General features: G+C 37.6%; 1 protein-coding gene across 2 annotated transcripts in view; it reads left to right on the top strand.

Moving 5' to 3' along the window:
- The first annotated feature begins 14,139 nt into the window (after window positions 1-14,139).
- Window positions 14,140-25,385, top strand: part of LOC142353668 (ankyrin repeat domain-containing protein 13C-like) — a 46,768-nt gene continuing 35,522 nt past the window's right edge. For both annotated transcript variants that reach the window (XM_075405971.1, XM_075405972.1), the window contains exon 1: window positions 14,140-14,277. The gene's annotated coding sequence lies outside the window, so the exon portion shown is untranslated. The remainder of the gene's footprint in view (window positions 14,278-25,385) is intronic.

Below are 25,385 nucleotides of genomic sequence, written 5' to 3'. Positions count from 1 at the left end.
TCAACTTGGATACACATCAGACCTAGAAGCAGAAACAGGGCTAAGTTCATCAACGACAAAAACTTTCTCCGCAACTGAGAGAACAGTGGTTGCAGTATATGCAAGATCGTCGACAACTCAGAGGCAACCTGATTGTCTTCAAAGAGTGGCTTACCTCCAAAGCTGTAATTCATGAGAACTTGTTAGCACAGACAAACTCGTCGTTTGGCAGAAACAAATTTCAAAGCCGTGATAAACCGAAGACGAGTACCTTTGATTCAAACGCTGAAGAGTCGAGCAAACCCAAGAATTTCGAATGTCCCTTCAAGGACGGACAACACCCCATTTGGACATATAAAAAATTCAAATTAATGAAAGTAAATGAACAACGAGAGCATGTTCAGAAGCTCCGACTGTGTTTCAATTGTTTGAAACCGGGTCACAAGTCGAAGGACTGCAGAAGCAGGACATGCAGTGTACCCAGCTGTGGAAGGCGACACAATAGGCTTTTGCACAGCGACCTACCGAAGAAGGATACTGCGAAGAATGTCTCAGATGCTACAACGGCAGGAGCAACTAACATCACCCAAGAAGGACTCCCAGTGGTTCGAATCAAGTTGATAAACAGAGACTTAAGCTTAAATGTACTAGCAATGTGTGATTCAGGATCCTCAATCTCATTTGTGGACAAATCAGTGGTGTCAAAACTCCAACTCCAAGGCCAAAAAGCATCTCTATCAGTAGCAGGGATCCATGGCTCACAAGATGTCAAGACGGAAATAGTGCCGATAGCTGTTTCAGTGCATGAGAAGTCTCGACCATTGACAACAGTGCAATTCTATGTGCACGAGAAACTGAAGTTGGGTGACCAGATTGTGGAGCTGCAAGAGTTGAAAGACCGTTACCCATATCTGAAGAGCTTGCCAAATCGGAGCTACAATCTAAACGATGTTCAAGTGATTCTTGGACAAGATTGCTACGACATTCATCATCCTTTCGAATACATGAAGTCAGAAGACAAAGCTGAACCATGGGCAGTTGGTTGGGCCTTAAGTGGACCCCTACCAGCGAAGCAGGCAGCAACTCTTGCCACAACAGCAACATCACTTGCAGATGATAAACTAGCAAAGCAGTTGAGTAAGTGGTGGGATATCGAGTCCTACGCTTCAAACTGCGATGTCACCGGACACTCAAAGGAAGAGCAACGAGCAATCAAGACGTTGGAGCAAACAACGCGATTCAACGGTGAAAAATATGAACTAGGACTTCTGTGGCGAGAGGACGAAGTGAAATGACCGAACAACTTCTACTCTGCAATGGGGCAGCTCAAGTCCCTAGAACGACGCCTGCAGAAAGACGAAACACTAAAGAAGCGGTACCAAAAAACCATTGACACAGATGTCAACGCTGGATTCGGAAAAGTAGACCAAGCTGAACTGAATGAAACCAAAGACAAACTGCAATGGTATTTACCACATCATCCTGTCATAAACCCTCATAAACCCGAAAAATTCATAGGAGTATGCAACGCAGCAGCAAAGTATCAAGGTGTAGCCCAGAACGACAAACTTCTATCTGGGCCAGACTTGCTGCAGAGTCTGATCGGAATTTTTTCGCTTCCGAGAACACCAAATAGCTTTATCAGCCGACATAGAAGCAATGTTTCTTCAAGTTGCTGTCCCGAGCGATGACAGCCGATGTTTACGATTTCTCTGGCGAGAAAAATCAAAGCAGAGAATAGAAGTCTATGAGTACACAAGACACGTTTTTGGGGCAAAGGGCTCGCCGACTTGTGCAAATTACGCTTTGCACCGAGTGGCGAAAGATAACGCGAAAGAAGACGAAAACCTTGTCAAAGCAGTCCAGCGAAACTTCTACATGGACGACTTCCTAAAGTCAGTCAGAACCCCTCAAGAAGCAATCGAAATCTACCAGAAAGTCAGAGAAATCCTCATCAAAGGTGGATTCAATTTGACGAAATGGATAACAAGTGACGATGAAGTCAAGTCAGAGATCCCAGAGACAGACAGGTAAATGAAAGTTGTGTAAACGTTCGAAGAAGAACCACAATCATCTTTAATCCTAGGACTCAATTGGATTTTGGACACAGACAGTCTCATTGTCTGTCGTGGAACTGAGAAAGAAGTTCTAGCAAAAATAACTCAGAGAATTGTCCTATCCTTTGTCTCAGCAAAGTTCGACCCACTTGGGATATGTTCACCCTTTACCATATGATTGCGGTTTCTACTCAAAAGCATCTGTGCAGCGATGGGACAAGCATAGGACAAAGATTTGACAGCAGAACACTCAAAACTGTTCAGTGATTGGTGCTCTGAGTTGAGAGAAATTAGAACGATGTCAAAAAAATCGACTTTATTTTGAAAACGGATGCACAAAACTCAGACTTCACATTTTCACAGACGCATCAGAGGAAGCGATATGCATCGTGGCATACCTGCAAGACGAAACAACGCTAAAACTGACATATGTAATAGGGAAATGTCGTGCGGCACGCATCAGACACATGACGATACCGAAACTAGAATTTCAAGCCGCAGTCTAGGGAGTTCGTCCCAGAAAGCAGATACTCAATGAACATGATGTCAGAATTGACAAAATCTATCATTGGACCGACTCATCAACAGTGCTACAGTGGCTACAGGCAGCGCACAAGAAACAACAAGTGAGTGTTCGTTGCTAACAGAGCAGCGGAAATACTGGAAAACTCATCGATGGATCAATGGAGACACCTCAAAGGTGTCGAAAACTCTGCCGACATCAGAACTCGAGGAATGTCCATCGAAAGCCTCAAGGAGTCCGAATGGCTAAACGGGGCGGCAGGGCTCCAGGCAGATGAAGAAAATTGGCCAAAGCCGTGGTGCCAAGTGACCGAACTCGAACCTGAGCAAGTTACGAGTACTGTAGCAACAGAAAATAAACTAGACCAACTATTTGACTGGAAACGATACAGTACCTTCAACAGAATTAGAAACTTCATGGCCTACTGCATGAGGTTCAAGACAAAGCAGAATGGTACCCTCAAAACAGACGAAATTCGTCAAGCCGAGCGAATACTGTTTCGATTTGTGCAAAACAAAAGCTTCCCCAATGTTTCGAAGTGTATAGCAAACAGAAAAGAAATTTCCAAAACATTAAACAATGTCAAATTGTCACCCTTCATAGGGGAAGATAGAACAATTAGAGTGAAAGGCCGACTGAAGCATTCGAACCTTCACTACAATGCAAAACATCCAATATTGTTGACAGCAAAACATCTAGTTGTACAAATTGTGTTGGAAAGAGCGCACCAAGACAACCTACATGAGGGCACAAAATACGTGAGAAACAAGCTCCAACAAAAATAATGGATCATGAGACTGAGGAATGCATTAAGGAAAATCGAGATGCATCAAATGAAGACACAGGAACGCCAACCCAATTCATCCACCGATGGCAGATCTATTTCGAGAACGACTTGATGAACAAGTGTTCCCATTCACCCGTACCGTAGTCGACTACTTTGGACCCTTCGACGTCAAGTTCCTACGACATACCTTGAAGAGTTGGTGCTGTCTTTTCACTTGCCTGACAACCAGAGCAGTACACATCGAAGTCCCACAGTCATTGGACACCGAGTCCTGTCTAGCTGCATTGACAAGATTCATTGCAAGACGTGGCTACCCAAGTACCGTCATCAGTGACAAGGGAACAAATTTGGTTGGAGCAGCCAATGAGCTGAAATCATTCATGAACGAGTGGGACAATGAAAAAATTGAGAGTGACTTAGCACAGAAAAAGGTTGTTTGGAAATTCAATCCTCCCGGAGCTCCTCACTTTGATGGAAACTGGGAAAGACTGGTTCAAAGTTGCAAGAAGGTCATGATTGCAATCTTGGACAACAGAAGCTTCACCGATGAGGTACTCAGCACAACAATGTGTCTTGTAGAGCAGACTCTCAACGCAAGACCCCTGACAGCAATAAGTGACGACCCTGAAGATTTGACAGCACTCACACCTAATCATTTCTTGCTGTGACAAGAGAACGCGAGTGCACCATTCATGCAATCCAGTGAACGCTACCATGACCTGCAAAAATCATTCAAAACGGCTCAAGCATATGCCGATATGATCTGGAAAAGATGAACTCGTGAATATCTTCCACAATGGAACCAGAGATCCAAGTGGTCAAAAGAACATGTGCGAAACCTTAAAGAAGGCGAGTTAGTTTGGCTAGTAGATGACTCTGTGAAACGCTGTGAGTACAAACTTGGACAAATCATTGAGATCTTCACTGGCAACGACGGAGTTGTGAGATCAGCGAGAGTCAAAATGTCACACGGAGAGCTAAACCGGCCAGTCGTGAAGTTAGCGCCAGTATTCTACGATGGTGTTTCCGAGATCGAAAACAGGGCCGGCGATGTTGGCGCCACTTCGTATCAGCTAGAAAAGCCATCAGACAGCAAGAATTAATTTTTAAACTGAAAAAACTTAGATTTTGTCAACACTCAAAAATGGTCAAAAATGAAAAATTTTACAAGTTGGGACCGAAAATCTGAACACCCCCCGATTATGGGAAGGCAAAACCCGAGCAACCCGAGGTTATGGCAGACGGTTAGGGTTACCTCTAAACTACTCATGGACCCAACGAACATTATTGCATCATACCCACAAGTGTGGCTATTAGCACTTATATGGTGCAAAATTGGCATTTTTCGATATTTTGTTCTTTATTGTTGAATTTCTCAAGTTGATTATTTTATGATATTTTAGATGATCATTAAAAGTGAAATACCGTACATTTGAGGCGTTTAGAGCCACGTAATAACCATCCGTGCTTATGTCAACAAAAGTAAATACTGCAGGAATTTGACATTTACTATGTAAACAATGACCTAAATCATTTTCTTGATCAAACAATCAGAAACAAGTAGCGATGATGTTATCAATGATAAATACTTGATTATTTACTTCAACCCAACTGTTTGATTAGTGAAACCGTATTGTATTTAGAATCATTAGAAACTGTTACCAAGAGCAGTTGGCTCTCAGATTGACTAAAATTTGATTCTGTAACAACTTTAGTCTTTTTGCAAAATTCTGCTAGATCTTAAGGTCTTGCGAGTTCTAAGTTAGTTGAGCTTACTTACAAGAAGATAGCAGCTTTACTAACACTAGTTTAAGCCTTACAAACTTCAGCACGAGATTGAACATAGATTAATCCTGCGAGATCGTTAGTCAATCGAACCCAGTGAAGAACCAGGCCGGCGTAAAACTCGAGGATCAGGCTGTGATATATCGGTTCAGCTGAGCTTCTTGAGCAGCCGCAACAGTCCTCCATCAGTAGCTATTGCTTTGTTTGAAGTTTCTGCATTTGCAATTGTAGCTCTAATTTTCTTTCTTCAATCAGTGCCTGTTTTAGTCAAAATTTGCTTTGAATTGTATATGAAAATTCATTATCCGTTCTTCAAGCCTTTGCTTTACTGAAGTTGTTTCCAAAATATGATCCTTAACCTGAACCCTTGCTGTTGCCAAGTTTTATACCGTTTTTGAAAGTGAATAGTCAGTTTGGTAGTTTTTGTTAATCTTCATTTCGTTCAATGCTCAAATAGTGTTGCTCTGCTGTGCATTCTTCCTGATTCAGTGTTTATATATGCAAGCCAATTAATGTCCAAAATTGCCTTTTTGGCAGATGCTGCTCCCCTTTTGCTTACAAGGAAAGCTTTAAAACCGTCCAGTTCGTTTCAACGATTTCAAGTCTGTCCGAATAATAGCTCTTCTGCAGTTGATTTTTTTGAACCGTTTAATCGGCTTTATTCTAGATTGAAAATAAAGTTCCTTGACTTGATACTAAATTAGTCCCGATATTTTATCGTTCAATTTTGCTGTTCATCGATTTCTTTCGCTCAGAATACATAAAACACAAAGAAACCTTTTCTAAAGCTTTTCGTTTCTCAAGGCACAAAATGAAAAACCACATGTTAATTAAGACAAATTTTAGCCCTCAAAGTTGGCTGTACAATAGAAAATATCCATTCTTCTGTTACTAAAAGTTACACTTACTAAAATGTACCTGAAAAACAACAGTAGTTTTCTAACTTCTTTGTTAGAAGGTCTCTCTTTTGGTTTCAAATTCTCCTATTTTGAGTAGAAAACATCAAACACCAGAGTAACTATTGTTATATCCTGTCACGGGGACAGTCTCTTATTTTGAGCAAAATTTCTCCTACTTAGCAAATTTGTTGCTCACAACAAAGTTTATGAATATCGAAGTTAATTGTCTTTTACAAAAATTCAAAGTTAATTCAACGGAACAATCAGAAAGATGATTTTGAGAAACCGGACAAAAACGCAATATTTGTCAGTTTTGATAGGACAGAATAGATGTTTTCAGTCCGTGCCCCCTCAGTATGTTAAGCGCCCCCAGTTAAAGTGCATATGTCATTACATACTAAAAAAACCATTATGTGAAATTATGGTACGTGGGAAAGGGGGTTGGGGAGTTGCAAATAATTTGCTTTCACTAAATTGGGGGAGGGGTACAAACGGAAGAAAATCTTTTATTAGTTGTAGACACGAATGCCGACCGAATGTGAAGACTTCTCAATAACATCAATTTTTAAGTGTAAATCTGATGTCATAGAAAGTTTGTTGAACATATAGATCTTTTATCGAACACTCTTTGTCAACAATTATTTGGTTCGTAAAACAATCGTAGAGAATCTGATGCAGAATACTAATGAATTGCACAAACTCTTCATAAATCTCAATAAAAATGGTGGTGGTGATTGTATTTTGAGTTTAATTTTCACCTCAAGTATGATAAATCATGTACGATGATCACGTACTACTGAGAATTACAGTATAAAATGTTGACCAAGTGAACAAACCAATTTCCCTTCGATAGAAGGTAGCATGAAATCTTGTCTGTCTTGCTGTTTAAACTTGACAGCTTCATTTCGACTTGACGCTCAGCCTTAACAAGCAAAATGAGAGAATCATATATTGCAAAACACAAAAATAAAATTCATAGTTGGCTGGAAACTTCAAAAATCTATTCGAATTGTCAAGTATGGGTACTCATAAATAACGTGTCGAAGGAAAGGAAACTATATGAAAACATAGATTATATTCTTGGTACCAAAATAAGAAATTATAAGAAATTTTTGCATGACTTGTCTGAAACCATCTATGGATCTTGCATATGGCTTCCTATCAATTTCCCTCACGAGCGATTATCAACTGATTTGATTGGGATTGATGGTGCCTCGTTTATTATGAACATTTTCTTTTTTTTCCTTCACGATGAATCACCTATTTAAATTGTTGTGCAATGCAACGAAGGTTACTTTTTTAAATATTTGTTATAAACTAGTTTTTCGTGTTTCATGTTACTGAAATTTGTTAAGGCTGCAAATGAGTTTCGTTTTGTTGTTTATCGAAGTGAATTGGTTTTCCATTGTGATATAAGAAAAAAAATATGCGACAAGTTTTTTATGCAAATTGGATTTTGCTTGAATTTTATTGAGATCACTCTGAGAAGGAACAGTTTGATATTCCCATCCCTTTCGAAATTATAATCCGCGCTGATAAAAATAAAGTGACAGCCTTGAGGATCTATTGGTTATAAGAAACGAAATCGGGGTCTTTCCCTTTATAGCCCCCCGCTTAGAGGTCAGATAACTTATAGTCATAGTCCCCCCAATCAAACTAAAAATACCAGAATAGGGGATAATAATTTTGGCGGGAAGGGCTATAATGGCAACGACCCAAAAGTCGGAGTGAGACTCTATAGCGGGAAAGAGCCAACATTTCACCAAACAGGTGAAAATTGGCTGCAAAAATCATTGATTTTCCTAGCCTAATTTATACCATAATTTTCTGCTTTAGCTAAAAGAACAAAAGAACGGACTTTAAAGCTAAATATGAAAGGCCACCACAATTAATTGTCCCTTAAGTCAGTTGTTAGAGAATCAAAGTTCCTAAAAGTAACCTCAGAAAGTTACACTCAAACGATACTCAATCAACTTTTATAATCCTATTTTTAGAGTTATGCATTAGAAATTTGTCGAATACAACCCTCTGAACAGTCATCTCTAGTGAAAAGTAAGTATGAGAGAAGAGTATAGCTAAAAGATTTTTTTTGAAAAAGCTTCCGCATATTTTTTTGTAGACGATAGCATTAATTAACTCTGATACATTCTTCATGACCGGATTCTAACTGTAAAGAAAAGTTCCCGCATTTGCAATTGTAGCTCTAATTCCCTTTGTCAAACCGTGCCAGCTCTAGTCACAATTTTTTTTGATTTGCATAAGGAAATTCATCATCCGTTCTTCAAGCCTTTGCTTTACTGAAGTTGTTTCCAAAATATAATCCTTAACTTTACCCCTTACTGTTGCCGCGTTTAGTACCGTTTGTGAAAGCAAATAGTCAGTTTGGTAATTTTTGTAACTCTTGCGTTCGTTCATTGCTTAAATAGTGTTACTTTTCTCTGCATTCTTTCTGATTGCGTATCTGTGTTTATATATGGAAGCCAATGAGTGTCTTAATTTGTCTTTTTTTACAGATGCTGCTCTTCTATTGCTTACAAGGAAAGCTTTACAATCGTCCAGTTCGTTTCAACGATTTTGAAGTCTGTCCGAATATTAGCTCTACTGCAGTTGATTTTTTTGAACCGTTTAATCGGCTTTATTCTAGATTGAAAATAATGTTCCTTGACTTGATACTAAATTAGTCCCGATATTTTATCGTTCACTTTTGCTGTTCATCGATTTCTTTCGCTCAGAATACATAAAACACAAAGAAACCTTTTCTAAAGCTTTTCGTTTCTCAAGGCACAAAATGAAAAACGACATGTTAATTAAGACAAACTTTAGCCCTCTAAGTTGGCTGTACAATAGAAAATACCCATTCTTCTGTTATTAAAATTTATCTTTACTAAGATGCACCTGAAAAACAACAGTAGTTTTCTAACTTCTTCGTTAGAAGGTCTCTCTTTTGGTTTCAAATTCTCCTATATTGAGTAGAAAAAGTCAAACACCAGAGTAGCTATTGTTATATCCAGTCACTGGGACAGTCTCTTACTTTGAGCAAAATTTCTCCTTCTTAGCTCTAAGCTCTTTTCTCCTAATTTGTTGCTCAGAACAAAAGTTTGTGAATATCGAAGTTAATTAAATTTTACAAAAATTCAGAGTTAATTCAACGGAACAATCACAAAGATGATTTTGAGAAACCGGACAAAGTATTATGTAAAGTTCTGCTCAAGTAATTGTTAGTCAAAAACGCAAAGTTTGTCAGTTTTGATAGGAGAGAATAGATGTTTTGGTCCGTGCCCCCTCAGTATGTTAAGCGGCCCGAAGTTAAAGTGCATGTGTCATTACATACTAAAAAAACCATTATGTGAAATTATGGTACCTGGGAATGGGGGTGGGGGAGTTGCAAATAATTTGCATTCATTAATTTGGGGGAGGTGTACAAACGGAAGAAAATCTTTTATTGGTTGTAGACAAGAATGTCGACCGAATGCGAAGTTTTCTCAATAACATCAAATATTAAGTGTAATTTTTTTGATGTCATAGAAAGTTTGTTAAACATATAGATCTTTTATCGAACACTCTTTATCAACAATTAATTGCTTCGTAAAACAATCGTAGAGAACCTGATGCAGAATACTAATGAATTGCCCAAACTTTTCATAAATCTCAAAAAAAAATGGTGTTGGTGATTGTAGTTTGAGTTTAATTTTCACCTCATGCATGATCAATCATGTATGATGATCACGTACTAGTGAGAATTACAGTATAAAATGTTGACCAAGTGAACAGAACAATTTGCCTTCGGTAGGAGGTAGCATGAAGTCTTGTCTGTCTTGCTGTTTCAACTTGACAGCTTCATTTCGACTGGACGCTCAGCCTTAACAAGCAAAATGAGAGAATCATATATTGCATAACACAAAAATAAAATTCATAGTTGGGTGGAAACTTCAAAAATCTATTCGAATTGTCAAGTATGGGTACTGATAAATAACGTGTCGAAGGAAAGGAAACTATATGAAAATCATAGATTATATTCTTGGTAACAAAATCAGAAATTATAGGAAATTTTTGCATGACTTGCCTGAAACCATCTATGGTTCTTGCACATGGCTTCCTATCAACTTCCCTATCGAATAAACATCAACTGATCTGACTGGAATCGATGGTGCCTCGTTTAATATGAACTTTTTTCTTTTTTTCCTTCACGATGAATCAACTATTTAAATTGTTGTGCAATGCAACGAATGTTATTTTTTTGAATACTTGGTATACACTAGTTTTCGTGTTTCATGTTACTGAAAATTGCTCAGGCTGCAAATTAGTTTCGTTTTGTTGTTTATTGAAGTGAATTGGTTCTCCATTGTGTTATAAGAAAAAACTATGCATTTTTTTTATGACACAACTATACATTTTTTTATGCGAATTGGATTTTGCTCTGATTTTCCATCAGATGACTCTGAGAACGAGCATTTTGGTTTTCCCATCACTACGAAATTATAATCCTCGCTTGTAATAATAAAGTGAAAGCATTGGGGATCTGTCGGTTATAGCCAAACAAAATCGGGGTCTTTCCCATTATAGGCCCCCGCTTAGTGGTCAGATAACCTATAGTCCCCACAATCACGCTAAATATACCATAATGGGGGGTTTTAATTTCGGGGGGAGGGGGGCTATAATGGGAAAACCCCAAAATCAGGGTGAGGGTCTATAGCGGGAAAGAGCCAAGATTTCACCAAATAGGTGAAAATTCGCTGCGGCAGAAAAAATCATTGATTTTCTTGGCCTAATTTATACCATAATTTTCTGCTTTAGCTTAGAGAACAAAAGAACGGACTTAAAAGCTAAAAATTAAAGGCCACCACAATTAATTGACCCTTAAGTCAGTTGTTAGAGAATCAAAGTTCCTGAAAGTCACCTTAGAAAGTTAAACTCAAAAGACACTCAATCAAATTTTATAATCCTGTTTTTAAAGTTATGCATTAGAAGTTTGTCGATTACAACCCTCTGAGCAGTCATCTCTAGTGAAAAGTAAGTCTGAGAGAAGAATGTAGCTAAAAGATTTTTTCGAAAAAGTTGCCGCATAATTTTTTGTAGACGATAGCATTAATTAACTCTGTTACATACTTCATGACCGGATTCTAACTGTAAAGAAAAGTTCCCGCATTTGTAATTCTAGTTCTAATTTCCCTTGGTAAAGCCGTGCCAGCTCTAGTCATAATTTTCTTTGATTTGCATATAAAAATTCATCATCGGTTCTTCAAGCCTTTGCTCTACTGAAGTTGTTTCCAAAATATGTTCCTTAACCTGAACCTTACTGTTGCCGCGTTTAGTACCGTTTGTGAAAGCGACGTGTCAGTTTGGTAATTTTTGTAACACTTGCTTTCGTTCATTGCTTAAATAGTGTTGCTTTTCTCTGCATTCCTTCTGATTGCGTATCTATGTTTATATATGGAAGCCAATGAATGTCTTAATTTGCCGTTTTTGCAGATGCTGCTCTTCTATGGCTTACAAGTAAAGCTTTACAACCGCCCTGTTCGTTTCAACGATTTCAAGTCTGTCCGGATGTTAGTTTTCTGCAGGTGATTTTTGTGAACAGTTTATCCGGCTTTACTGTGGATTGAAATACTGTTGCTCGACTTGATACTCAATTAGTCCCGATAACTTATCGTTCACCTTTGCTTTTCAACGGTTTGTTTCGCTCAGAATACATAATACACAATGAAGAGTTTTCTAAAACTTTTGCCAATTTCTCACGACACAAAACGAAAAAGGACAAGCTAATTATGACAAAATTTAGCCCTTTGATTTGGCTGTACAATAGAAAATAGCCTTTCTTCTGTTACTAAAAATTACATTTACTATGATGTACCGGAACAACAACAGTAGTTTTCTTTGTAGAAGGGCTCCATTTTTGGGTTCAAAGTCTCCAATATTGAGTAGAAAATATCAACCATTAGAGAAGCCTTGTTATATTTATGGTAGTAGTATTGTTCTATCCAGTCACTGGGGCAGACTCTGTAATTTGTGCATAATTTCTCTTACTTAGGAAATATTCTGCTCAGAACAAAAGTTTGTGAGAATCAAAGTTAATTATCTTTTACAAAAAGTCAAAGTTAGTTCAACGGAACAATCGCAAAGATGATTTTCAGAAACCAGACAAAGTATAATGTAAAGTTCTGCTCAAGTAATTGTTCGTCAAAATCGCAAAATATTTTTGTTTTAATAGGACAGAATAGATGTTTTCAGTTCGTGCCCCTCAGTATGTTATGCGCTCACCAGTTAAAGTGCAAGCGTCATAACAAACTAAAAAAACCTTTAGGTAAAGATATGGCATGGGGAATGGGGATGGGGTAGTTGCAAATGATTCGCATTCAACAAATTTGGGTGAGGGGGTACAAACGGAGAACAATCTTTTATGAGTTGTAGACAAGGATGCCTACAGAATGTGAATACTTCGCAAAAACGTAACTTTTTTTAGTGTAAATCTGATGACATAGAAATTTTGTTAACCATATAGATCTTTTATCAAAAAACTCCATATCAACAACTAGTTGGTTCGCAAAACATTCTTTGAAAATCCGACGCAGGTTACTAATGAATTGCCCAAATTTCTCAAAATTCTCAATAAAAACGGTGTTGCTGATTGTAGTTTGAGTTTCATTTTCACCTTATGTTTGATAATCACGTACTAGTAATAATTACTATGTAAAAATGTTGACCAAGTGAACAAACTAAATTGCTTTCGATAGAAGATAGCATGAAATCTTGTTTGTCATGGTAATCTAACTTGACAGCTTCAATTGGACTTGAGTTCATTTTTTTATTCATTAAACATGCACGGCCTTAACAAGCACAATGAGAGAATCATATATTGTACAACGCAAACATAGAATATATAAGTGGGTGAAACCGTCAGAGATCTATTCGAAATGTTATGTATGGGTACTCAAAGATAACGTCTCTGAGGAAACCATATGAAAACCATAGATTACTTTCTTGGTAAACAAAACAAGAGATTGTAAGAAATTTCTGCATGACTTGTCTGAAATCATCTATGGTTCTTGCCTATGGTTTCTCATCAATTTCCCTAAAGAATAAATATCAACTGATCTGACTGGAATCGGTGGTGCCTCGTTTATTATGAACATTTTCTTTTTTTTCCTTCACGATGAATCAACTGTTTAAATTGTTGTGCCATGCAACGAATGTTACTTTTTTGAATACCTGGTATACACTAGTTTTTCGTGTTTCATGTTACTGAAATTTGTACAGGCTGCAAATTAGTTCCGTTTTGTTGTTTATTGAAGTGAATTGGTTCTCCATTGTGCTATAAGAAAAAATTATGCGACAAGTTTTTTTTATGCGAATTGGATTTTGCTCTGATTTTCCATCAGATGACTCTGAGAACGAACAGTTTGGTTTTCCCATCACTACGAAATTATAATCCTCGCTTGTAATAATAAAGTGAAAGCATTTGGGATCTGTCGGTTATAGCCAAACAAAATCGGTGTCTTTCCAATTATAGCGCCCCAGTAGTATATATAAGTGGTATAGTCATACTACGGGGGGGGGGGGGGACATTACATGTTTTAAGATAGGGAATAATCATGTATGCAAGCATAGATGGGACATTTGTACTTTTTGGCCGAAAATTCAATTTTCCGAGAACTTTTGAAAATTTTTCCTGGAGTTATGTCAGGTAAAAAGAAATCGATTTTGGGGGGGGGGGGAACATGTAATGTCCCCCCCCCCCCCCGTAGTATGACTATACCACTTATGTATACTACTCGCCCCCCCCCCCCCCCCCGCTTAGTGGTCAGATAACCTATAGTCCCCACAATCACGCTAAATATACCATAATGGGGGTTTTAATTTCGGGGGGGGGGGGGGGGGGGGAGGAGGGGGGCTATAATGGGAAAAACCCCAAAATCGGGGTGAGGGTCTATAGCGGGAAAGAGCCAAGATTTCACCAAATAGGTGAAAATTTGCTGCGCCAGAAAAAATCATTGATTTTCCTAGCCTATTTTTTACCATTTTTTACGGCTTCAGGTTGGAGAACAAAAGAACGGACTTAAAAGCTAAAAATTAAAGGCAACCACAATTAATTGTTACAAAAGTCAATTGTTAGAGAACCAAAGTTACTAAAAGTCACCTTAGAAATTTAAACTCAAAAGCTATTCAACCAACGTTTATATCGCTATCATTAGAGTTATGCTTTAGAAGTTTGTCGATTACAACACTCTAAACAGTCATCTCTATTGAAAAGTAAGTGTGGGAGAAGAGTGAGTATAGCTAACAGTTTTTTTGAAAAACCTGCCGAACAGGTAGACAGTAGACATTAGACAGTAAGATTTTTTAGACAGTAGCATTATTTAACTGTGTAACATATCTCATTACGGGAGTCCAAAACGACATCAAGCTAAACCGCACCCTCTACCTTGTCTACCTAGACAGGGGCCGCATACCATTCAACAAACGCGTCTAGGATTTCCCTGAAATTAAAAGGAAAAGAGAGGCAAAGATAAAATAAGATTTCTGCAAAGTTAGTTTTCCGCTCTTCTGATAACTTTGCGCTTTTCAGCAAATGCAAGTTTAATAATCTACTTTAAATCAGCTTGAAAACGCTCAGTTGTCCCTCTTATAAATTGATCTGGCATTGAAATAGTTGATAAAAGAACATTTGATAGATTTTTCGTCAATCTTTTTTCAGTAATTAGTAATTCTACCAAATTTTTTGATTAAGAAAGGATATGAAACTATGAAACAGTTGTGTCCTATTATACCGCAAAACATATTATTTTGCTTCCATTTTTTATAGTAAGTTTTTGAATGAAAAAACTCGAACGAAAGGGAAGGAGTTTTTGCTTCTTTTTCTTTCAATTCTGGATGAAAATTCGGAATGATTTATTGTGTTTCTTAACTAAATGATACTAATAGTGAATTATGTATTTACCTTGACTAAAAGAATTTAATTTACCTGAAAGCATCTCAATCAAAATCAGTATCTAGAGAATTTTTGGAGATTTGGTTTTGTTCTGGAGAATATAATCAATATTGATGACATTAATTGAGTAGTTATATATATGAAAACTTGTGTGCCTTAAAAATTTTTGGAACTTAGGGCTAATATAATGAGGATAAATTGATTTAAAAAGCTTGGCTCTATTAGCGTTCCAATTGTTGCAACCAGGGAAATTGTTTTTTAATCAGAAAACCTGCCTTATTTGAAGTTCCATGCAAATCAAGTATTAATCAAGATTAAATCGTTCGTTTTGTGCTTTTGAAAGACACAATACTGGATCTTTTCTGTTTATGCCCTATATTACGTTATGCCCCCCGGTTACAGAGCGCGTGCAATTACATAATCAATCATCATGTAAAAGTATGACACGTGCGTCTGGGAGGTGTAAATAATAAGCTGGCGGGAGGGTTACAAACGGAAGAGATACGAAGTATTTCAGGTTATTGACAAAGAATTGTTTTCTCTCAGTTATCCTAAAAAGCCTTAGAAAACTTAGGATACCGGTCACGGGTGCATCAAATTTCAATCTTCTCTTGTGAGTTTCTTCAAGTATTAATCTAAAGAAACACAAATGAGTTTTTACTGCTGATGTAAGAAACTAAAGTGAATTACACCGTTACGCAGCCTGGTTTGTTGAGACAAAGATTTTAAAGGACTGTATTTTTAATAAGTATCCTCTTTAAATTTAATATCAACACTTCTTAGTGCCGACTGTTCTTTATGAGAGCAATGATTTTTCTAAACAATTGCATACACAAGATATTCACATTGAACAGGATATAATATAACAAAAATTCCTGTACCCAAGTCAAAGGTAAACATGACGCAACATTAAAGGTCGCAACGTTCCATTTGAAAAGTAAAGTCTATAAAAACTCCAAAATGACACGAACTATACCACAAACAACAGAGTACAACATTTTTAGCGTTATGTAACTAATTTTGAACATTAGGAAGAACAAATTTAAAAAATCTACTCGAATTACTGAATAAATAATGAGTAAACAATTGTCTATGACCATCGTTGCATGCTCTGAGATTCATAGTGATATTTAAAAAAAGTTCCGTTGTATTGTTAAAACGGGGAACTATAGAGCCTAATACTCTGGTGACAATTATAGGCTAAAACAGAATAGGTAAATGTAAACAAACATTATGAAAGCACAGCGAGGCTCATATCAATAATAAATCATAATCAGTCCGTGTTAAAATATAATAATCAGTTTTGAATATGAAAGTTAAGCTTTGGGATAACCTATTGGACTCTTGCCTGCTTTACCAGAGCAAACACAATTAACACAAGGCATGTACATATGACATAACCAATCAAATTTTGCACTATATGAAAGTAGTCGTAGTAAAAAATGGTTTTATTGTAAAATAATACAACATACAAATTTTACATCGCTTCTATGTGATAGCTGATGGGGTTGAATACATTAAAGGGCGTCATTGTTAACTGTAATGCATACAATAGTTGCGGTAAAAAACGTAGCAGACAAAAAGTACGATATTTTGGCGATAACAGCTAAAAGTCAGTTTTCTGCCGTACGCCAGCACTGACGAGTAATTCTACCAAAGAATTAGCCTTCTCATAAAGATAAATCAATTAATGCAAAGGTCTTCAATCTCTATTTTTCAAAATTCTTCGGTTTCAACATCCGGGTGTCTGCGGACTAAATTTTTACTGCTGATAAAAATTACTACAAAAGTGAATTAGACCGTCACGCAGCCTGGTTTGTTAAAACAAAGATTTAAAAGGAATATATATATATATATAAAGTATCTTCTCTGAATCGAATCTCAACACTTCTTTGTGATGATTGTTCTTTATGACAGCAATGAATATTCGAAACAATTGTATACACGTGATTTTTATTTTGAACAGGATACAAAATAACAAAAATTCCTTCACGCAAGTCAAAGGTAAACGTTAGGCAACAATTGCAGGTCGCAACGTTCCATTTGAAAAGTAAAGTCTATAAAATTTCCAAAATGACATGAATTATACCAAAAACAACAGAGAACATCATTAATAGCGTTATATTTTGAATTTTGAACATTAAGAAGACTAAAAAAATCTACTCGTATTACTGAATAAACATAGAGTAAACAAATGTCTTTGTCGATTGTTTCATTCTCTGAGGTTCATAGTGATAAAAATCAAAAATATTCCGTTGTACTGATAAAACGGGGAACTATATTGCCTATTACTCTGATGAAAATTATAGGCTAAAATAAAATAGTTAAATATAAACAAACATTATGAAAGCACAGCGAGTTTCATATCTATAATAATTCTATGATATATCTTTAATCTAAACAAAATCAGTCTGTGTTAAAATATTATAATCAGTTATGAATATGAAAGTTAAGCTTTAGGATAACCTATTGGACTCTTGCCTGCTTTACAAGAGCAGACACATTTAGCACAAGACATGTACATATAACTAACCAACTTAGCACTATTTCAAAAAAATTTTTGTTTGAATTGGTTTTATTGTAAAATATTACAACATAGAAAAATTACGTCACTTCTATGTGATAGCTGATGGGGTTGAATACATTAAGGGGCATCACTATTACAATAGTTAAGGTAAAAAACGTAGCAGACGAAAAGTACGAAATTTTGGCGATAACAGCCACAAATCAGTTTTCTGCCGTATGCCAGCACTTCTAAAATTTTCAAGAAAACTAGCACTGGTGAGTGGTAACATGATGTAGGACTTGCCCAGGGAGTGTGCCAACTCCCATTTTAGGATCCTAACACTTTGACCATGAGGGATGTTTGGGGTCAAATTTCGCGTTTTGACAAGTTTTTTTTGGACAAATCTGCACTCTTTAAGGGATATATAAATCGTATTACGACATAAATTGGTTTAGCATCATAAGCACAATAGACTACACTCTTGTTAGCACATATTAAGTAATGGGAAGCATTAAATTTAGTTTTAAACTTACAAAAATGCCGGTTTTCTGAACCAATTTTTGACATCTCATGAAAAAGAGCCGTTTTGGTTTCAAGATTAAGTTTGCGAACAATTAAACAGTAGGTTCAACGAAGTTGAAAGGTTCTTCCTATTGAGCAAAATCATTGTTTTGGTTTCAGAGCTTAAGTTTTTGATCGCAACATAGCCTACCCAGATTTTGCTTACATTATAAAAAATTCGTTTGCGGTCACTATCAACTGGTATCAATTGACAATTGACCCTTTGTAGGTTCCATTAGCGCTCCTGACCATTACAGCTCCAGCTGTGTTGTCATCCCCAGTGAACAACTCCAGAATTTTTTCCAATGATGAATTGAATGGTTCTACGTCCTTTCCATTGATATCCATCTGTTCCAGATATCAGTTAGCAGCTTTTGGTGTTCTCTGAATAGTTGTCTGTAGCCGACTGGCTTACCAGAGAACAAACAATTCGGCCAAGTTACATTCAGGTGTTCAATGCTTCGAGGTCTTCCACATCTCCACTCACTGCTGTTGTCGGGCGATTGTTCGTCAATTGTTCGACAATGCAAAGTGTTGTGCGGAGTGAATCTTTCTTCATTGTCTGTCCCTTGAGGACATTATACATTGCTTTTTTACAAGACCTGAAAAGTCTTTCCCAAACACCACCAAAATGGGGTGCTGCTGGACAATTGAATGACCATTTGATACTTTTCTCGGCCAGCTGTTTAGTGACTGCATCCTTTTTCAGCTCACTGAAAGCCGCCATGAATTCGTTGGCAGCACCCACGAAATTGGTATCTTTGTAAGCCAATATTGTCTCAGGATGCCCTTTTTAGCTGTGAATCTACGCACAGCTTCCAGGCAGGCTGCTGCGTCTCGACTATCAACAAGTTCCAAGTAGACAGATCGCACACCAAGACAAGTGAATTAGCAAGCCCTCTCTTTTATGGTTCTTCTGAAATGCTTGACTTGTATAGGCCCAAAGTTTTCTACTCCGCAGTTTGCGAAGGGTCGTACTCGAGCCTCAACCCTGCTTCCTTAATCTGTGGTAAAATTTTACTGGCATGTCTTCTGCAGGTCATACGATTGTGTTTCACTGATATGAGAGAATTTCTTAGCCCAAAAATCCAAAATGGTCTTTGAAACATGCTGCAAAGATATTCAACGCCCTCTTGATGGTAATGCTGATGTTCATGTTTGTGATTAAGTTCAACCACCCGATGATGACAGCTCAAAAAGATAGTATATTTCGACTCGAAATCCATCTTAGCTCTCCGTATCCTACCTTTGGCTCATAGTACATCTTCGGCATCAACGAATGGAGCTGAAGTATTAATTTTACTGTTAGAGGAAGTTTCCTGTCCTAATAACAGAGCTTCCTTCTCGTTTGGAAATAGTTCAGATTGCACTGATTTCCAAATTGTCGTTTAGCTTTTTGACAAAATTTCAATTGTATCCTCATTCGTTTTCCATTAAAATATGTGAGCGGTTGTTCGTCTTTATCGTCTAAACTGACTGAAACGGTGCCACTAAACGAATGCCTCCTTCGTTTTCCCGTTTACAAAACAAAAAGTTCTTCAAATTCGTTTGTTGCCAGATGGAGAAATTCTTCGACAAGAACAACCGGTTTTGTAACCAGTCCTGTCTTTCAAATCTTTCACTGTTGCTTAGTTCTTCAAAACTCATTCCGCGAGTTCCGAGGTTGCTTGGACTTTTTGTTCGTTGTTTGTGGTGTCACTCATCTACAGTAGCCGTATCCAAAATCTCAGCAACTCTGTTGGCAACAAATATCGGCTTCTTCTCGTTGCTGGATCGTATTCCCTGAATCATGGTAGTTGAGTCCGATCACGTGAACACTTGTTGGAATTTTTTTACACTCTGCCAGAATAGCGTTCTTTTAACGATTTCCTGTTAGCGCAGCCATGAGTTCTAATTTCGGTATCGTGTGGTGCTTCACGGGCAAGACCTAGCTTCACCAATAACAAATATTTTTATCTTCTGGATCATTGTAGTTGGGTCCGATCACATGAACACTTGGTTGAAAATTTTTTAACAATCTCTCAGAATAGCGTTCTTTGAACGATTTCCTGTTAGCGCAGCCATAGTTCTAATTTCGGTATCGTGTGGTGCTTCACGGGCGCGACTCTAGCTTCACCAATAACAAAGGATTCTTCACGTTCTTGAGCTGAGTTCTCAATCACAAAATACGCCACAGCACAAAATGCATCTTTTGAAGCATCACCGAAAACTTGTAGCTAATTTTTCACTGCTTCATCAGTTGTTCGATACCAACGTGGTACGTCAAATGGTTCTCCCGCGTTGAGCTCAGCTACCCATCTGTAGAAATCGTCATTTAGATCGTCCCTGATGTTTGAGTCCCACTGTTGACCACGCGTTTGCCATATACGATTAAGGATTTTTCTGCCTCGAATAACGGAGGGCGCTAAAAATCCCAAAGGATCGAACACACCGGAAACTACTGATAAGACTTTTCGTTGCGTCCAGTGCTGTATTGGCTCAAAATTGAGTGCTCGGCGGACTTTCAACGTGTCAGTAACGTTGTTCCACTCCAAATCAAGTATCATTAGTGCCTTTTCGCGTTCAATCTCTTCGTCGAAATTCGTGGCCCACTTTGTCAGCTTGAATCCTCCTCTAGCAAGCACGTCAGTGAGATCCTTCTTGAAGATAATTACCTTTTTTTTTGTCAACAGAAACGAGAAGGTTATCAATGTAAAAGATGTTTTGAGCGACCTGACTTGCCAAAACAAAATCATCAGCATTATTCTGCGCAAATTTTTGCAACGCTTAGTGTGCACATGATGGAGGAGATTGAGCTCAAAAAACGTGACGTGGGAACGATAAGTCTGATTATTCCCGTCTGCAGTTTGCCACAGGAAACTTAAGTAGTCACAATCTTCAGCTCGTACTTCTACTTGTAAGAACACATCCTCAATATCTGCACTTCAAGCAAAAGTTTTCTTTTGGGATCTAGCGAGAATGTCCTTTTAGTTGACTAATAAATCTGGTCATGATAGCAATATTCATGCTCTCTTTATCCGGCTTATTAGAGATAATCACAGGATGATGAGGCACATACCAGACGCCTTGATTACTTGAATCAGCTCCTCACTCTTCAGAATACAAACATACCCTTTGGTCAAGTCAGTTGAATTCTTGCATTGAGTTGGTCGAGTAACTGCTCGTCCGAATTGAGTCGTCTGTGTTATAATTTAAGTTGTCCGAGAGCTGATGAGTACTTGTTGCTCAAGTGCTCTTGTTTCCCGTACCAAAGTAATTTTACTTCGTAACTCTCTCCGTTGAACATCACCGGTGAATTCAAAATTTTAACCCCTATTTTGTCTCCTTTGTTCCGTTGATCAACAACTATCGAAGATCCGTAGGATTCCATATCCCACCACTTTCTGACAACTTCAACCAATTGCAAATTTCTGGGTTTGCTAATTGACAAAATGCTTCAAACACTATCAGATCTGTTTTCAGCAAAGGTTAACTTAATGTTCAACCAATTGGACGTTTCACTGCCCATGGTTTGTTACGTCCACAATTTTTAATTTCTAGCCATCCAATCAACTCGTAAGCGTTCTGAACTAAAATAACTTTGACTCTCTGCAAGATCTCTTTGAATGCCACTGAACTTAAACATGAATAGCTTTTATTCATTTCACGAAGACCATACACACTTTTGCCAACTTACGTTGACTCTTGACTGTTAACCGTTTGCTGGAGACAGCTCTGTTCTGTTAAATTAGCCGGCCCAATTTCGGCCTGAGCTAACTTGCAGGTCGTTAATTGAGTTCCGTGGGTCACGGTAACGTTGAATGAGATTAGTTCGCCATTTATGTTCAAATTGCCAAGAGATTTGTTGTCAATCCATGTCTGCGTTGAACCGGTGTCACATGCTTCAAGGGTATTTTACAGATTTCCCCTTTCACCGAAAATTTGTATTCTTGCAATTTGCAATAGACCTGATATTGATTCAACGTTGCTGGTAAAATTTGTACTGTCTTTAAGTTTCTCTGCACTAACTTGCTGCTTCTTTTTTGAGGCAGCAACCTGTTGTGTGTTTTTATCACAACCATCAATTCCACAACCTCCTGATTTCTAGCATTTTTCTGATGTTTTTTCTCCGAGGTAAGGAAAACATTAGTTTTTCTCTTTAACTGCCGTAGAGCGTTCATCTACCGACATTGTCTTAAATTTTTCGAATTTCCAAATCGGATGGTTGTCGTTGTCGATTGGAAATTTTGAATTCAATTTAGTAGATTCGTTTGTTGTATTGAACGATGAACCTTGAGGTCGTTTGCTTTTCTTAGGATCAAATCTTTTTTCAATTGACCCTCGATTTGAAGAGTTTCTATCGCTGAAACCATTGTTACCGCTAACTGAGGAACTATTGACAAGGCGCTCATGCATTTGAGCCTCCTCTTGTAACCATTCGTTCATTTCGATAAGATTGGGTAGCTTGTGTCACCTGATGGCGCTTTCCGCAAATGCAAACCATCTTCTTTTGATTTCAGTTGGCAATTCACAAACTGCAGCATCCATGTTGCTGCCTGACGAAAAGATCATTTAAATAATTATTTTCAGAATCGTTGTCGTCAACATGAGGTGCGAAATCTCATGCCTTCTGATCTGTTGAATTAAATTAAACATCGCCTAAATCCGCTTCCAAGGACAAAGTTGCTCTTCTTTTTGGAGACGTCGCATCTGTTCTTTGCGTTTCCTTTGCGCTTTTTCAAATTGTGACTGAAGCTTTCTTTTCTCGAACTGCATGGGTTTTTTGACGTCTTTTATCTCCGTTCTGTTTGCCTCATTTGCATCATCGCTTCAAGCTCTGCGTCAAGATATAATTTGCTGAAAACTCCTTTAGCGCAAGAAAGAGAGTAGTCTCCTGGTTGATCCTTTCCGAATGATTCATGCTGATTTACATTAGTGTCACCAGACGACTGTACGTTTGTTGCTGTCTTTGAGCCTCCAATAACTTCGCAATCATTAACAGAGGTGAAAGACACAACAGAATCGTTTTCAAATTGAACTGCTTTGATCGACTCTGTTTCAGTAGCCGTTCGATGTTGCATAAATTCAAAATTGTGTCTCTATGCTACTCTATCTGGTAACGATTTTCATCCGTTCGTCTTTTTACGTCTTAGGAGAACTGCATTTCCTTGAATCTTTTGTCCTTTTTGTCCAGTAACTTTTGTACTCTTTCTCTTCAGTGAACAGTTTGTTCATTTCTTCACGAATGCATGTAAGACGGTAGTTGCCCTTAAGTAGGCGGAAAACGTCTTCCCGTCTATTTCTCAACTTGGAATACTCCTTGTTGACGGAAACTTTTACTGCTGCTTAGTCGTCTTTCCCAATTTTCTACTAATCATGTTTTTGCTAACTCATCGGTTTCCCGATGTTTTAGTAGCCGTTCACTGTTAGCTGTAATGCATACAATAGTTGCGGTAAAAAACGTAGCAGACAAAAAGTACGATATTTTGACGATAACAGCTAGAAATCAGTTTTCTGCCGTACGCCAGCACTTCCAACATTTTCAAGAAAACTAGCACCGGTGAGTGGTACCATGATGTAGGACTTGCCCCAGGGAGTGTGCCAACTCCCATTTTAGGGTCCTAACTCTTTGACCTTGAGGGATTTTATGGGTCAAAGTTCGCGATTTCACAAGTTTTTTGGACAAATCTGCACTTGTTAAGGGATATATAAACATCGTATTACGGCATAGATTGATTTAGCATCATTAGTACGATAGACTAGGCTGCTAATTAAACTGCCATGGGAAACTGCCATCACTTTTTCCGGAGGATAAGAATTGCAATCATTCCAATCCTTGACTTGTTTCTCTTGAAGTGATGTGGATATAGTGCAGCAGTCACCTCGCTGCGCCGACCTGTCGTCAGTGAAGATGACGAATCTTGTGGAGCTGGAGAATTGGATTGAGTTGACATAGCTCACATTTGGTTTCGCATTGATAAATTTCTCGAACAATTTGAAAGATGAACAACGGTTTTTCTTCAAAAACTTCTGATTGTCGAGTAATTCTGCCAAGGAATTAGCCTTCTCATAAAAATAAATCAATTAATGCAAAGATTTTCAATCTTTATTTTTCAAAATTGTTCGGTTTCAACATCCGGGTGTCTGCGGACTAAAATTTTACTGCTGATGCAAATTACTACAAAAGCGAATCAGACCGTCACGCAGCCTGGTTTGTTAAAACAAAGATTTAAAAGGAACATATATTTATTAAGTATCTTCTTTAAATTGAATCTCAACACTTCTTTGTGATGATTGTTCTTTATGAGAGCAATGAATATTCGAAACAATTGTATACACGTGATTTTTATTTTGAACAGGATACAAAATAACAAAAATTCCTTCACGCAAGTCAAAGGTAAACGTTAGGCAACAATTGCAGGTCGCAACGTTCCATTTGAAAAGTAAAGTCTATAAAATTTCCAAAATGACACGAATTATACCAAAAACAACAGAGAACATCATTAATAGCGTTATATTTTTAATTTTGAACATCAAGAAGATTAAAAAAAATCTACTCGAATTACTGAATAAACATAGAGTAAACAAATGTCTTTGTCGATTGTTTCATGCTCCGAGGTTCATAGGGATAATAATCAAAAAATATTCCGTTGTGCTGATAAAACGGGGAACTATATAACCTAATATGGTAAAATTACAGGCTAAAACAGAATAGGTAAGTGTAAACAAACATTATGAAAGCACAGCGAGGCTCATATTTATAATAAATCATAATCAGTCCGTGTTAAAATATAATAATCAGTTTTGAATAAGAAAATTAAGCTTTGGGATTAGCTATTGGACTCTTGCTTGCTTTACCTGAGCAAACACAATTAACACAAGGCATGTACATATGACATAACCAATCAAATTTAGCACTATTTGAAAGTCATTGTAGTAAAAAATAGTTTTTTGTAGAATAAAACAACATACAAATTTTACATCGCTTCTATGTGATAGCTGATGGGGTTGAATACCTTAAAGGGCATCACTGTTAGCTGTAATGCTTACAATAGTTGCGGTAAATAACGTAGCAGACAAAAAGTACGATATTTTGTCAATAACAGCGAAAAATCAGTTTTCTGCCGTACGCCAGCACTTCCAAAGTTTTCAAGAAAACTAGCACTGGTGAGTGGTACCATGATGTAGGACTTGCCCCAGGGAGTGTGCCAACTCCCATTTTAGTGTCCTAACTCTTTGACCTTGAGGGATATTATGGGTCAAAGTTCGCGATTTCACAAGTTTTTTGGACAAATCTGCACATTTTAAGGGATATATATACATCGTATTACGGCATAGATTGATTTAGCATCATTAGCACGATAGACTAGGCTCATGTTAGCA

Source organism: Convolutriloba macropyga, chromosome 14 (genome assembly GCF_964194025.1).
Source record: "Convolutriloba macropyga chromosome 14, txConMacr16.3, whole genome shotgun sequence".
In the NCBI taxonomy this organism is placed as follows: Eukaryota; Metazoa; Xenacoelomorpha; order Acoela; family Convolutidae; genus Convolutriloba; species Convolutriloba macropyga.
The sequence above is the reverse complement of the archived record's forward strand: the minus strand, read 5'-3'. Positions and strand labels throughout refer to the sequence as shown.